The 14,840-nt window shown below is 39.8% G+C and overlaps 1 pseudogene; it reads right to left on the bottom strand.

The window, feature by feature from the left end:
* Positions 1 to 112: 112 nt before the first annotated feature.
* LOC120673915 lies at positions 113 to 14,578 on the bottom strand (annotated as a pseudogene).
* Between the last annotated feature and the right edge of the window lie 262 nt (positions 14,579 to 14,840).

Genomic DNA, 14,840 nt, shown 5'->3' with positions numbered 1-14,840 from the left:
ATAGATCGACGAATAGCAAAAAGAAAAAAGTATTGGATCTGAACTGAATTTATTCAATTATCCACAACCAGAAGAGCTCATATGCTTCAGGTTTGCACCTGATCAACCCCAGTTTTCATGGAATAATTACCTCCAAATCCCAAGAAAAATCAATTAGACAACTTTTTTTTTCTCGAACTAGACAGAAAACTTGGGGCAACCACATGCGCTTCCAAGTGTGCGCACATATTTTTCAGCAGTTTAATATATAATGTACACATAAAAATACATCTTGTACGCTAGCAAAAAGAAAAAAAGAAAAAGAAAAAAGAAAAAGAATAATGAATAATACCCACATACAGTTGTCTGGGTGTTCGCTTCCCAAGTGGCTGGGCTGGAGCCCGACCCTCGCCGTCTGCCCACGGCTCCAGCAGCAGCTTCCATTCCATCAGGAGCTCCAGCAGCAGCTTACCAGCCATTTATGCCGAGCCGACTGGGCTATATATAGGATGCTCGCAGCAGGCGTGGAGCTAGCTAGCCACTTGGAGTGGGTATCAACGCCAGCATCTGGTTCTTGATGATGCCCATACACATCTCGATCTCCGTGAAGATCGGGATGTTCTGGGAGCTGCACGGTTGCAAGCCCGACAGCGCTGAATCAAGGATGTGTGCAACTTCAGCAGGGTGATACTGCTTCTCCGTGCAGTTCTGGTGAATGGTACCGATGGCAGTGTTAGACCACTAGGCAAAAGAGTGTTGGAATGTAAAGTCTGAAGAACATACCAAGCTTGGATGATTTACCTTTATCATAAGCATCATAGCCACGCAGGATGAAATCAGCTCGGTAGGAAATTGGCCATCAGAATCACACCCATTTGGCAATCTTGAACTGCTATTTGTTGCAGGAGCAGGTGTGCCATTATCTTGATACGATGCATTTGACTGACCTGAATCAGGAGGTATCCGTCGTATGCCAAGTATGCTTGAACCAAAGCCAGTACCACGGCTATTCAAGTTATCTAGTGCTTCACCTATTTTGGCAAAAGCATTCTCTCCTTCACTAACTTTGCACATCGCCTGGTAAAGAGTAAAGGAAAAAAAAAACAGCAATGACTTCAATGGAACGAAATAAATTTAAAATATGGAAGGGAAAAAGACTTACATCTATGTAGCACAAAAAAAAAGGAGAATAAAATAGGCAAATGCTCTAATCCACACAATAGAAATAACTAACAAGAGTATAATATTCGCAAGCTTCCCCAACAAGCTGACAGCAGTGCATTTCAGAAGCAAATGCCCAATTGAAAACAAGTTCATGACCTCTTTAAAGATTCCAAGCAGAGATGATCGGTATAGAAAACCAGGTCCCAGGTTAAATCATGAACTCAACATCTAGAATTTAGGCAGGCAGTTTCACATTTTTTTAGTCGCCACTACAGAGTAGCGAGTTGTGAGAACCGAGTACAGCACTAGTCTATTGATTTCTTGTCAATGTAAATCTTAAATTTTATCATCCCCCTCAAAAATGTGGAAATAAGTCTCAGTAAGTTCAAAATGTGGAGCTGATAATTGAAACTACGTAAAGCGCTAAGCAGATCAGAACCATGAGGAATCCTAGGTGCAGATAGCATGACATGAACAGAAAAGAATACAAACAATTCTGACGAACAGACCTGGATAGCAACATTGACCATCGTTTTTGCTCTGCATTTTGAAGTCTCAATAACTTCAATCACTTGGGAACCAGATTCTGGATTAATATAACCGAAAAGGTTATACGGATCTGGTGCTCCAGCAAAGGCCATGCCATTTTCCATGGATTTAGGATATGACTGTACTGGATTCCCATGATATGTGTTACGTTGGCGAAGTGAAAGCAAGGCTGCAGCTACCTAAGTATAAAATAAGTTGTCATTCACCCAAGTACATGAAACTGAAGTTATTAAAGTGATAGCTTGAACTCGGGAATGTTACTTGATCATTGGAATCTCTAAGCTGCACAAGCACCATAGCGTATTGCTTCCTGAAATGCTCCAAGTCTCTGATAATTTCCCCGTCCTTTTGCATTCCAGACACTTCTTCATTCATGTGCCTCAACTCTACTAGTAAAGCTTCCTACAACAGATTTATAGTTCACCATAACCCACTTGAATGATGTAAATTTCAAAAGCATGTATATTCAAAATAATAATAATAGATGTCAGCAAATACAAACTGCAGAACCGATGTCATGCTTTTAACGATTACAGTGCTCTGTAGCCACAACCTAATCTGGGAACTAAAAGGAACTAATCTCTCATACCAGACGAGCAATCCTCATTTTGTACTCTAGCGCATTTCAAGTATCAGACAACTGATGGATTATCAAGACAACACAATGACCCAGCCTGAATAGATAAGATCAAGGCAACACTATTGCAAGATAATATATACTAATAGGTGAACCATCAATATCAGCTGCCAGCTTGTTGAAAGCGCACTACTGTAAAAGTTATGGTCAACTCAGTGTCAACTGCAATACAAACCTAAGTGTATGGATTTGTGCACACCGAATTCTTGGTTGCAATGCAACACAGCTGTAACTTATTTCATTGTTTCAAAGGCGTCGCCTAGGTGTTTGGGCGGACCCAGCTCGCCTTAGGCAACAGTTACGCCTTGTCGCATTTAAAACACTGAACTTACTAGAAAACAAAGATGTCGGAGATTCCAATTTGAGCTATGCGATTTGTATCCATTTGCAAACATTTAAAATAAGGCACAAGCCTTGTTGCACTTGCCTTTTTATCAAGAGCACGTGATAGTTCAGCGAGGGCTCTTATATCAGCTTCTCTTTCCTGTATCTGTGAGAGAGTGGATGGCTGATTGTACATTGCCTGTTGTGTAGCAGCTGTAACCTCATTAACTGTCGCTTTGGCCTGTGCAATGGAATCAATTGAGTCACCCTATTGCGTAAATTCCAAAAGGAGTACAGTTAGCTTATTCCACATTGGCTACACATAAGTATGTAGCTTCCGTGTCAAACATTCTACCTTTGCTTGCTTCATTAAAGTACTAATCGGATGACCAGAAGGGATATGGAAGGTTGCATCAGCACTATTCAAATTTGATGTGAATCTTGCTAAACCTCCAGTACCCAACTCTTTCATCTGATCCTCATTTGCTTCCGATAAGCGGCTATAATATTCATTGACAATGTTCTGCTGTCTGAGACTCAGGGAAATTTTCCAGGGGATGCAGAGGCATGCAATCAATATCCTGGAAAAAAAAAGGTTTGCAAGTCATGGTAATTTCTAGAGTACAAGTAATCACAAAGATCAGCTGCATTTAAGTCCAAAGACATTAAATGGAAGTAAAACTAAATAATCAAAAACATAAGTGAGATAGTAATTGATTACCATCACAAACTCAACACCCAGTTCAGGCCGATCAAACTGAACCCGACAACAATTATGATCAACAGTCAGAACATTCCCATCATGAAGTTCCCGTGTTCTAGGATGGCAGGCTATAACACGCTGCCCAACTGCTAGAGGTCGTGCAAGATCCGTTGGTAGACCTTCTCTAGCGCCAGATCGAAGTTCAGCATAGTGCTGTCTGACTGAATCACGATACTGGGAAAGCTTCTCTCTCTCCTCACGCAAAAACTGTTTTGACAACCGACGGGGCTTTCCAAGAGAACTGCAGAACATTAAATTTAGGGGACAAATACAACTAAAGTTAACAAAACTATTAAAGACTACAAACCTCCGTATGACACCCCACTCAACACGAGTCAGTCTTGGAACATGACCCAGCTTGACATGATTCAAGTACTCAACAAATTCACTCTTTGCAAACCACAGATAATCAATTGCACTATAGAACCACTCAAACATGCACCATTTACGGAGCAAACGTGATGACAAGCAGTGAGAGAGTTTGTCCTGCAACAGGTTAGAGTAATTAAGACTCTTCAACCATGCCAAGTAATGAAACACATCAATCAGCATATGTAACAAGATAAAAAAGCAGTACCTTGACACCAATAATATTACTCATTGAATAAGACAATTTCTCACTTCCGGAATCACCAGCACCCTCAGTAGGTTTACATTCTTGACTTAGCGATTTTTGAATGCCTAATTTACGACGGCTTTTAACCTTTGAGGTCAAGTCAGCTTGCGGAGTCATTGCACCTTGTGTAGTTGTGTCTGCGATATCCATGACCACTTTTCCAAAATCAGTATGTGCTGGAGAACATCCCAGTGCTTTGAATTTATTTTATTTCAGAAGTGGACTAATATGAGTATGCCTACCTTTATTAGAAGATGTCTTCCCTTCTTCAGCAGAAACCTATATAATATAGTAATATACAGATATACTAGAACACGAATTATGTTGTATCCAGCAAGCATAACGAGATTAGTAAGGGTAAAACTTGACTGTGCATTGGTGGGTGAAAATTGATACAATAAAGAGAGCTATTCAGTGAAGGCTTGGTACAATTGTGTATATTGCAATTAAGGAATATGATGCATGCCATTTTGATATTATTGTTACAAAATGTAAAATTCAATTTCATAGCATGTATTATGATTGTCACAGTTGGTGCCACAAGCTGTGATCCAAACAAAAACTACCGATATTTTGAAAGCTAAATCCCAAAAGTACAGACATAGCTGGAATTCTGATGTTGGTAAAATAAATTTCCATCTAGATATATCATTTGTGTGTGAAGAATTTACAGCATAACAAAATTCAACAGAAAAGGAATGTATTCTACTTTTATAGGAATATGACAATTATTACGAACAGCTGCACAGTAAGAAACTGTGAACAAAACTCTGAATAGCTTACAGATAGCAGGCAGTCTACAAATCAAATCGCAGTTGTGGCCTAACCTACACACTTACATTTTAACTTAATTCACCATATCCAACAACAAAAGGGCCTTTATCACTTTAGAGTAGATTCCGTATAGTCAAACCCAGGCTCTAAAAACCAGTCAAACCAAACAGGTTAAGGATGCCTACATCACTAATTTACATCCGATCCATATGCAAAAATAACTTTGTATCCAGGTTTAGTTGAGTACGCGTACCAGAACTTATGGGCTATTTGGTTTAATGGAAGAAGTTGGTCTATCACCAACCAACCTGTCTCTAATAAGAACCCGGCTAGTAGGGGGGGAAAAAAGCACACGGCCATCCCATGAAAATTATGGATTGATCTTGATCCTATGATGGACAAATCAATCTAGGATGGGGTGGTTTGAACTTCAAACAAATAACCCTTTCATCTATTGCATAAGTCTAGAATGCAAAAGGGAACGAACGAACGAAGGAAGGAAGGAAGGAGTTGGGCTAGATACCTCAGTCTTCTCTACATCTTTTAGTATATTTTTTTCATCTTTTGAAACCTGTATAAATAAAGCATACAAATTTATGCACACCATAAATGAATAAAAGCAAGGAACTAAATAATCGTTGTAGAATACAGAATAACAGTAGTGAGGTCAAGAAACAACGTATATAATATAGTGGTGCTATCACAGTAAGAGCCGATATTGATCTCAAAAAAAAAAAAAGTAAGAGCCGATATTGCAGTCCTTTTTTTTCTCGAACGCGCAGGAGAGCTGCGCATCAATATATTAAGAAGAGAAAAAGGGGGGGAAAGAGCCCCCAAAAAATTAAAAAAAATGTTACAGCGATAAAGGGTCTGTAACACACCCTAAACTAGATTCTCTCTTATACAAAAACTACTACTATGTTATGCAGTCCTACCAATATTGCAGGATGTGTTGGCAAATTTTATGTAACATATACATATGTTATGCTGACAAATTGATGCACAATATCCAATGTTATCTAGTCGTCCGACTAATCGCGATTAGTCGAGCTTATCGGTCCAGTGACCTCAATAAGGGACACCGAGTAGGTCTGAGCGACTAGTTTTCTAGTCGTCCGACTAGTCATCGCCTAATTGCGATTAGTCGGACCGATCAGGCAGGAAAACGATCAGACTCGGGATTGTTTTCTGGGTTGTTTGAGTTATGGGCTTCGGCCGGTGGTAGGCTGGCAAGGTGGCCCTCTTCCTTCCGCTGCTTGACTCCACCTCCACCAGCTGCCACCACCAGCAGCACCTGAAGATGAGCTCCTCATCCTCCAATGGTGTCTACTCATGCTCGAGCTCCGCTTACCCTCTTGCTCTACTTTTGCTTTCCTTTGCTATTGTTCTAGCTTCTTTCTCTCCTCTGCTATGTGTATGCGCAGATGTGGATCAACGACCATCATTGTTGTCTTCATGCTTGCTTTATATTAAGTAATATATAGCATATATATCATATATATCATATCGGCCCTGGTACACATAGGACGACTATACATACGACTAGGACCGACTAGGCTCGACTAATCGGCCTGATCGACGACTAATCGCGACTAGTCGCCTTATCGGTCCCATGGCGACTAGGTCCGACTAGACGATTCAAAAACATTGACAATATCTATTCGCATTAGTTTGACATAAGAAACGCTGAAACACATAATACACAAACAAAAACATAAATTGTGTGTAATTTTAGAATTAGCATATGAGAATACAGCAACCAATGGCAGCATGTACACTACCAACCAATCCACAATAGACTCAATCCGCAGTTTATAAACTTGACTACACAATTTATAACCTTCAATCATAGAGCAAACAATACTATTGCTTGAAGAAATGCTTAACAAATAAATTTTGGAAGTACCTTTCCCATGGAAGATTTCCTCTTCTTTTTTTCTGTTTTAATGCCACATGTACAACCTTGCTTCTTTACTTCAGAAGTGGTGCTCCCATCATGATGAGGATCTTTAGAAAGTTTGCCTTTTTTCCTAGTAACCATATCAGTGCTTGCAATTTCTGACTGCCTTTTGAGTTTTTTTACTATACTTTTGGAGTTGTCTTTCTGCTCATACACTGATACGGTGGCAGGCATACTAGGCTTTCCATCAGAATCATTGTCTTTGTTTTCATCCTTAATCTGTGCTGACGATTCTGGAAGATCATTAGGTGAACTATTTATAATCATTAACAGAAGCAATGTGCTAAAAAGCGCTAGGTGAGCAATGGTCTATATCACTATGCATGGAGTTATGGGGTTGTGGTATAAGTTACACTGTATAGGTTTTACGACATCGATTGTGGCGTTGGCTGGAGGACATTGCAGAGTTGGTACTTTTTGAGTGGCTGTACAAAATTTCAGACATTTCCAGAACATACGTCCATTAAACTATCAGTTTGCAAAAATTTGGAGGGCAGGGAAGGCAGCAGCTATTCCAATTCTATTCATATTTGCCTATGGATACATGCCCCTCCATGGCTCTATATATTTGAGCACACCATGCGGGTGCTGGTTAATATCCCATCCAAATAGGGCATGTCTTAAATAGCAAAGATGACTTTCTCAATAACAGCATTTTAGGAAGGGAACCCCCACTTTAACTATTTTGCCCGCTCTGTTTTCCAGGAAATGACCCTGATTTATTTAGTGTCACTTGTAGAATTATTAACTTTGCAATGTCCTCCAGTGGTCAGTAATTAGAAAACAAAACCCTGCATTACTGCCCTGCTGGTGAAATACAGCACTGTCTTAATACCTCTGAAAATGTCTATAAACTGTCCAAAACTTTATGCAAATTAGAGTAAGAGTGGCAGATGAAGTAGCACACACAAAATAAACAACTGCCCCTGCTAAGATACAACAATTGCCTTGTTCTGCCATCTTGCCACATAGTACAAGAAAAAACAAAATGGTAATGGAATAACGGAGTAAAATTGGTTGCATCTGACATAGTATTTAAACATTAACATAAAAATTAATTATAGTATAAGATAAGACTAACCAGATTCAATAACTGAAGATGGCTGTAGGATGTTCACAGATAAATCAGCTAAAGTATGTAATGCATCTAGAGCTGAACTTTCATCTGCAAAACAAGGGTGGATTTCAGTTTGCACTGTATAAATGGACTAAAAGCAAGAACCCAGCAGGTTAACCTTACAACTAAACAAGCACCATAGCAAAGAGCGTACATCCAAGCCAAACGACTCAATTAAAAGAACAACAACAAAAAATACTCGATCAGGACACCCCTACTGTTAGGAATACTTTTTGAGTGTGATAAGTAACAACAATGTATGGTTCTATTTATGTTTCCCAGGTTACAGAAATCATAGTGCAACAAACACATAAGACATGAGTACATGACCAATATTCCGAAATAGAAATTGGATGGTGAAAAGTATGATTCAGAACATGTTTATTTCACATGTTTGATCACCTTGCTGACACTTTTGTCTCACACTAGATGGGAATTGTCACACCATAATACAGGGCATGTTTGCTTTAATACTTTCTAGTTTAATTTCAAAGATTGAGAAAATATTGTGCAGTACAATTACAGAAAAGAAAATAAACACATTTATCCATTGCCCAAATTTCAATTCATTCATGACGCAAGAGAATGCTATTGTCATTCGTAGTGCAGTACTGCACTACAGGAAACAAATGGTAACTGCTAGAATACAGACATACCATCAAAAAACAGTTGACAGCTTCTTTTATTTGATGTGCTAGATGGCCATGCAGTTTTTCTTCCCAATGTCTCCAGTTCTGGTTCCTCTTTCACCTTTCTCCCACTATGCCCTTCTTCAGTACCACTGCAAGCCTCTCTGTCATACTCATACTGATCACCTGTTTTGTGTGCTTCTTTTTTCCTCCTCTTTTGAGACCTCTTTACTTTCTTCTGAGGCTTGCCAGACGAAGATCGTTTGTTAGACATCAAATAGGATGCACCTTTAGTATAATAACCAGTCTCAGCTTCCCTGCTTCCTAAGCTAGCTTCAGGGTAATCAGCATCCAACTGAAATCCATGCAACTTTGAGCTACCCATCTCTGAATCAGCATTCTGCAAGTGACATACAGGTATCTTGATCATGCAAATACTTTATTAATGAGTGACTAACATAAATGGGAGAAGGCCTAATAAAATTCTAGTTTCTTACTTTTCTGTCATTACTTTTAATGGGAGACAGGAACATATGATATGATCGCCAGATCTCCCAGGTGTTTGAGAAACCTGAGGTGAGCCTCCTCTTTGATATACCTCTGCCAGAGCAAGTGGAGCTACATGAGCTCCTTCATCATCACCATTGTTAGAATCTGGTTTTGCTTGTCTATTTGGCGCACCCCTCTCATCTCGATGGTACATGCTGGCAACAGGTACTCTTGGAGTCCTTTTTCCAACAGCACGTGGCCTGTTCCCTACAAACAGGTCTACAAAGATTTCAACATCTCAGTCCAGTCATCACTGTTTGAGGAAAGCAAGTACTTAACATCAGTTAAGTCGCAAGGTCATGTTCACAAGCATTTATAAGTTGTTGATATTGAAGGGAGATAATGCAACCGACATAAATCAGGTGCAAATATGAAAACTTCTACAGAAAAAGAAGGCAAAACAATGACCTGTTTGGATCCACCCAGATTGTTGAATACAGCTTTTTACAATCGAGCTTGTTCCAAAGTCCAAACACTCTATATTGTGGTCCAGCTTTTACAATCCACCAACCTCAGATTGTTGAAACCCACAAGCTGCCTCAACCTAGCTTTCTACCAGTTTGTGTGCTCCAACCACCCCACAATCCAGGAATACAAACAACTTTCCGGCTTTTACAATCCAGCTTTCAACAATCCACAATCTAAAGCTAGCTTCCACAATCTAGAGTGGATCCAAAAAGGGCCTAAGTGTTCTGGGTTGTCTACTTATGGTCCAAGAACAATATGAAATTGTGACAAAATTAGCTTTGCTGAAACAGACACAAATCTCATATGCAAAAAGAAGGTCCAGAGGGACTTGCAAGGCTTAGGGTAGACAATATTGACATCAAGTTTGGACTGGTAAGGAATCAGATGTTATTGTTTGTGCTCTAGCAGAACTTGCAGAATCAATTTAAGAAGAATAATTCAACAGTAAAATATAGATGATATATTCGAGGAGAAAATTAGATAATTAACTCAGATGCCTATTAAAGTAGTAATAATGACAAATCACAAAGAGGTCTAGCAAAGACTCAAGATTGCACAATCTGCATAGGTTGTGATTGGTAGGGTGGCCAACCCCCTAGCCAGGCTTATGCAATGCAGCCTAGCAATGTTTGGCTCCCTGTGCAATGCAAAAAGGGGCCTCCAGCCTGGCTTACCAGAAATGCAATTTTACTGCGCTTCCAGCCAATGCAGGCTGACTAGAGCTTGTGTGCTTCAGCTAGTGGGTCGCTCACCTCCTGTCTCTCGCTCCCAGCGGGCTGGCCAACGCCATTGAATGCTGATGCTTTTTTCCTTCACGTGCGTCTGATGTGATTTGATTTGCCGATCCAGAAGAGCTGATGGACATCTTTGTGCGGTAGATGGATTTGCTTGGACTAGGAAGCTCACGATCAATATTAATTTGATTGCAAACGATTTGCAATTGTCATGTGCATATTTTACCTGTTTTTTATCAGCTATTTTTTATATCCTCAATTTTTCTTAATTTTGCGATTTCAACACAGTTGAGCAATCCAAGAACTATTCTGACAAGAAGTGATGTCTAAATTCACCTTAGTAAAAATGAGGTGAGTGTACCAAAAAAAAAGAAAAACAAACAAACAAGATCTTTCTAATGCAGGCTTACCTAACCCATGTAAACAAACATGACTAGATTGCATTGTCCTAGCCAGGCTCATGCTAGCCTGGCTTAGTTTCTATCCAGGCTTCGTCTAAGCCAAGCAACCAATCACAACCATAAGATATTCATAGAATCATGTCTAGTATCAAGACTGTATCCTGAGGGATCTTATATCAGAAATTCAGAATTAAGATCATCATAAGATATTCATACTGTTGGCTTCTAGAACAGGATAAGCAGTGCCTAGATTCAGGGTACTACTAATTTCTTACTATTGTAAATCCAAACTTAAGATAGACACAAATGCAGTCAAGATCACAGCTGGCTGATAAGTTCCTGCCTAAAAATTCAAGTGCCGAAATGATTGAACTAAATAAACTAAAAACAGAATTCAAGATTCATAACCGTGTCTGCATTCTAGTATGATATAGGATTGTATTCTTCAGAGCGAAAATAAATTGTCCACTCCAATTTTAGCAAACAAGTGACATCAAGGTTAATTATGAGTACAATGATAGTAGAGAAAAATGAGTGATTTTCATTGCCTTGCTGGAACTAACTCTCTTAATCTTGTATTTGTGAAACCAAGATCAAATACCTATTCTACAGGATTATGTATGTCTCAGATTCCCACATAGCAAGGTAATATAATATATCAGATTATGTAGATTTCGTAGATGTACAAACCATTACCAGTGTCCTGTAAAAAAGACCAGGCATGTACATAGGAATATCTCCAATTACCTCTAGACCGTTTTTTCTTCAACAAAGAAAGGCATCCATAGCTTGATGAAGCAGGCTGAGATTGCAATTGATCAGGGTAACATGTATCTGATGTCTTGGACACAGATTGAAACTTTGCACGACCACGTTTCTGTGGTTTCCTAGAAGTTTTTGGCGAATCATTGCTTTCATGATCACTGTTACTTCCATCCTAAAATCCATAGCAGATGTCCTTTTGAGTAATTTCAACAAATATAGTGAAAGAATATAGCATTATTCTCAAATGTACATCATGGTTGCTGAAGCTGCATATGTCACATAAGAAGTAGACTTGCCAGCCAGAAAATTCAGAAAAATTGTTCTCATGGATGGAACAAATAGTTCTAGATCTTAGAATTTGTGATTGATGCCAAAGTTACTGATGTTGCATATACCAAAACGCAAAAGAAAATGTTTTTGAGACTTTGTTTACGATAATACTTCCTTTGATCACAAAAAAAAGTCCATCTAGGTTTGTCTTATGTCGAACATTTTTTGCTTTGACCATCAATATGTAAAAATTTATATAGAATCATTGATTGAGAACACAATGTTGATGTTAACAGATTCGTCATGAAATACAATTTCATAACATATAACTCTTTTCATTTAAGATAACATACTTGTATAGATATTTTCATGTTGATGTCCTACTGGATATTTGTGACTGGAGCAAAAGTAATTTTTAGTCCATGGTCACAAAGATGCAAACAGAATGTCTTGTTCAGGCGCCAACTTTTATAAACATTCACAAGATTTTTTAGTGGAGAAAAGAATTACAGAAGCTGCAGGTATAGTAATCCATATAGTGTTTGACCACTTAAATATAGTCTCACCAGAATATTGTAGTGGTCAGTCATCATCGCAATTAACCCTGCTGCAGTTGCTGTTCCCTCTGGTAGAGACAAATAGGCCTGGATATGACACACATGTTAATCTAGCACAATAAAGTGTGTATAGGAAAATAGTTGTGAAATTAGCAAACAAACATGAATACAGTCAAATTAAACACTGCTACCTTCGCACTCCATTGAACTGATCTAGGGAAATTTAGGTTATCAAATGGAAATACGAGTGGTTATATAATGTAAAATGCCCAATTCTTACCTTATTCATGTTGTAAAGAGCCTCCACTATGTCAGATGTCCTATCGCGGATAGCACCAGCAATCTGGAAAGTGAAATGAAAAATCAGTACATATCACATAGGTCTTTCCCTTGTCTCAATTCTGTCTAGATAAGCTCAAGATGTACCTTTCTCCAATCTTTTCCATATTTTCTATAGGCACCATAGAAGCGCTCGAGCTCCTCTTTACTCCACTGAGACCCAAGCATGTCTGACAACTTTTTCTTCTGCAGATGAGTTCTTTTTTTTTCTGTTATCAATGATTAACAATGAAGTGAAGGTACTGCTAACTACTCAAATGCGTTCGCACTACCCAAAACCATGCTTGAAACCACACTTTTTCCTAGAAAACATAAGATACCTAGAAGAAATATACTTGATAGTCCATTGAGTACTACCATGTCATGCACTCATACTGTCACATAATCCCATAGACGTCAATTATGTTCTTCGCAGATCAAGAAAAAGGAACAAAAAGTTGCATGGGAGAAGAAAAATATTGATGTTCATGTATACTTACTCGCACTTTACTTTTTGGTACACTTGCTGTATCTTCAGACTTCCAATCATCATTGATTTTGGCATAGCGTTTATTAGCATTTCTCACGTTCCTTGCAGAAGCCATTGGAAATCACTCAAGCTACCTGAAAACACAGTCCATTAGAGATTATTGCTAAGCTCTTCATTTACATTTTAGCAAAAGACACAAAGGAGAAATTCAAGAGGATAGTTGAATGACAAGACTATTTTGGTGCATGTATGATCACCAAAATCAAACATGCCTCGAGATTGACACGAATTTCAAATATTAGAATCACCATCAAATCTAATCATCCCAATGTCCATGCAAAAATCATGAGGCACTTTAAGATGGTACCTACACCTACATGCACAAATGTCTAAGCATTTTTTAATCACATGTCTTTGAGACATAAACCCTCGGCATTTCTTAGCATTCATTGCATCACCTAAACCCTGTTTTCCAGAGAACGGACGAAACAGAAACAGGGGGAGGCGTCTGTCGTCGAACCAGGGGGTAGCTAGACGAACAGAAAAAAGTGACCCTTACCCCTTTTTAGAGATTATATATTGACATGCTTCATTGTATTATCTTATTCTAATTTTGCCCGTAGCAACGTACGGGCATGAATCTAGTCTCATATAAGTAATGCAAATGCCTACATTACCATAAGATCCAAATAATTAATCAACGCAGATTAAGTGATTAACTCCAGTAGCTATGCAAGACTCAACAAGAGGCCATTTATCACTGCCTCACTCTGTCATTCTGAATACCACAAAGTTCTAGTTACAGTCATGGACAACTTGCAAGATAGGTCTTATACACTCACAATTGCTACACTGCTACCTTGACTGGATTGCAAATCACAACAATAATTTCTTCAGAGTAGTAATGATCCATTCAGACAATGCATCAAATATGGCACGCCACTGCAAAATGCTCCAATACAATCAAACCTACCAACAGTAGGAAAGTGCATGGGCGATTTCAAACATCAGCACATCACACATCCATCTTGGCAGTGGGCGGCTAGGGCTTCATACCTTGGGATTTTGGAGTGGCTCGTGGAGGGACGATTATCTCAGGGACGATGAGGGCAGCGGGTGGCCGGAGCTTCTTGGCGCAGCTCAGGAAGCGAGGACGAGATTGGACACGGAAGGAGCAGCGGGCGGCCGGAGGTTCTTGGTCCGCCTCGGGGAGGGAGCAGTCGCTGCCTCGCTGGGAGAAGGTCGGGGGCGGCCGGAACTTCGCTGGGAAATGGTCGGGGCCGGCCGGCCGGAGCTTCTTGGTGCAGATCAGGGAGGGGGGAGTCACTCGGGGGTGACCGAGCCGGGGCTTCTTGACGCACGGCGAGGACAGGAGGAGGCGGCCGGATCGGCGCCGCGCCGGCGCAGACCCGACCAGGGAGGGGAGCTTCGCAGGTCGCTGGTGCACGCCGCCGTGCCGCCCAGTGAACGGGGAGGTGAGGGGTGACGGGCTGCGGTCTGTAGCAAAAACGGGCTCGAGGGCGTGCTTTGCATTCCTGCCACAGCTCGCCACGCCGACGTGTTTGGATTTCGGGCACTAAACCATCACATCGGAACGTGTTTGAAAATATAGACTAATTATAAAACTAATTATATAAATAGAGACTAATTCATCAGATGAATCTACTAAGACTAATTAATCTACTACTAGTGTATGTTTACTGTAGCATAATATATTATGGACTGATTAGCTTAATGAATTGGTCTCAGAAATTAGCTTCCATTTATATTATTAGT

Source organism: Panicum virgatum, chromosome 1K (genome assembly GCF_016808335.1).
Source record: "Panicum virgatum strain AP13 chromosome 1K, P.virgatum_v5, whole genome shotgun sequence".
NCBI classification, from domain to species: Eukaryota; Viridiplantae; Streptophyta; class Magnoliopsida; order Poales; family Poaceae; genus Panicum; species Panicum virgatum.
The sequence above is the reverse complement of the archived record's forward strand: the minus strand, read 5'-3'. Positions and strand labels throughout refer to the sequence as shown.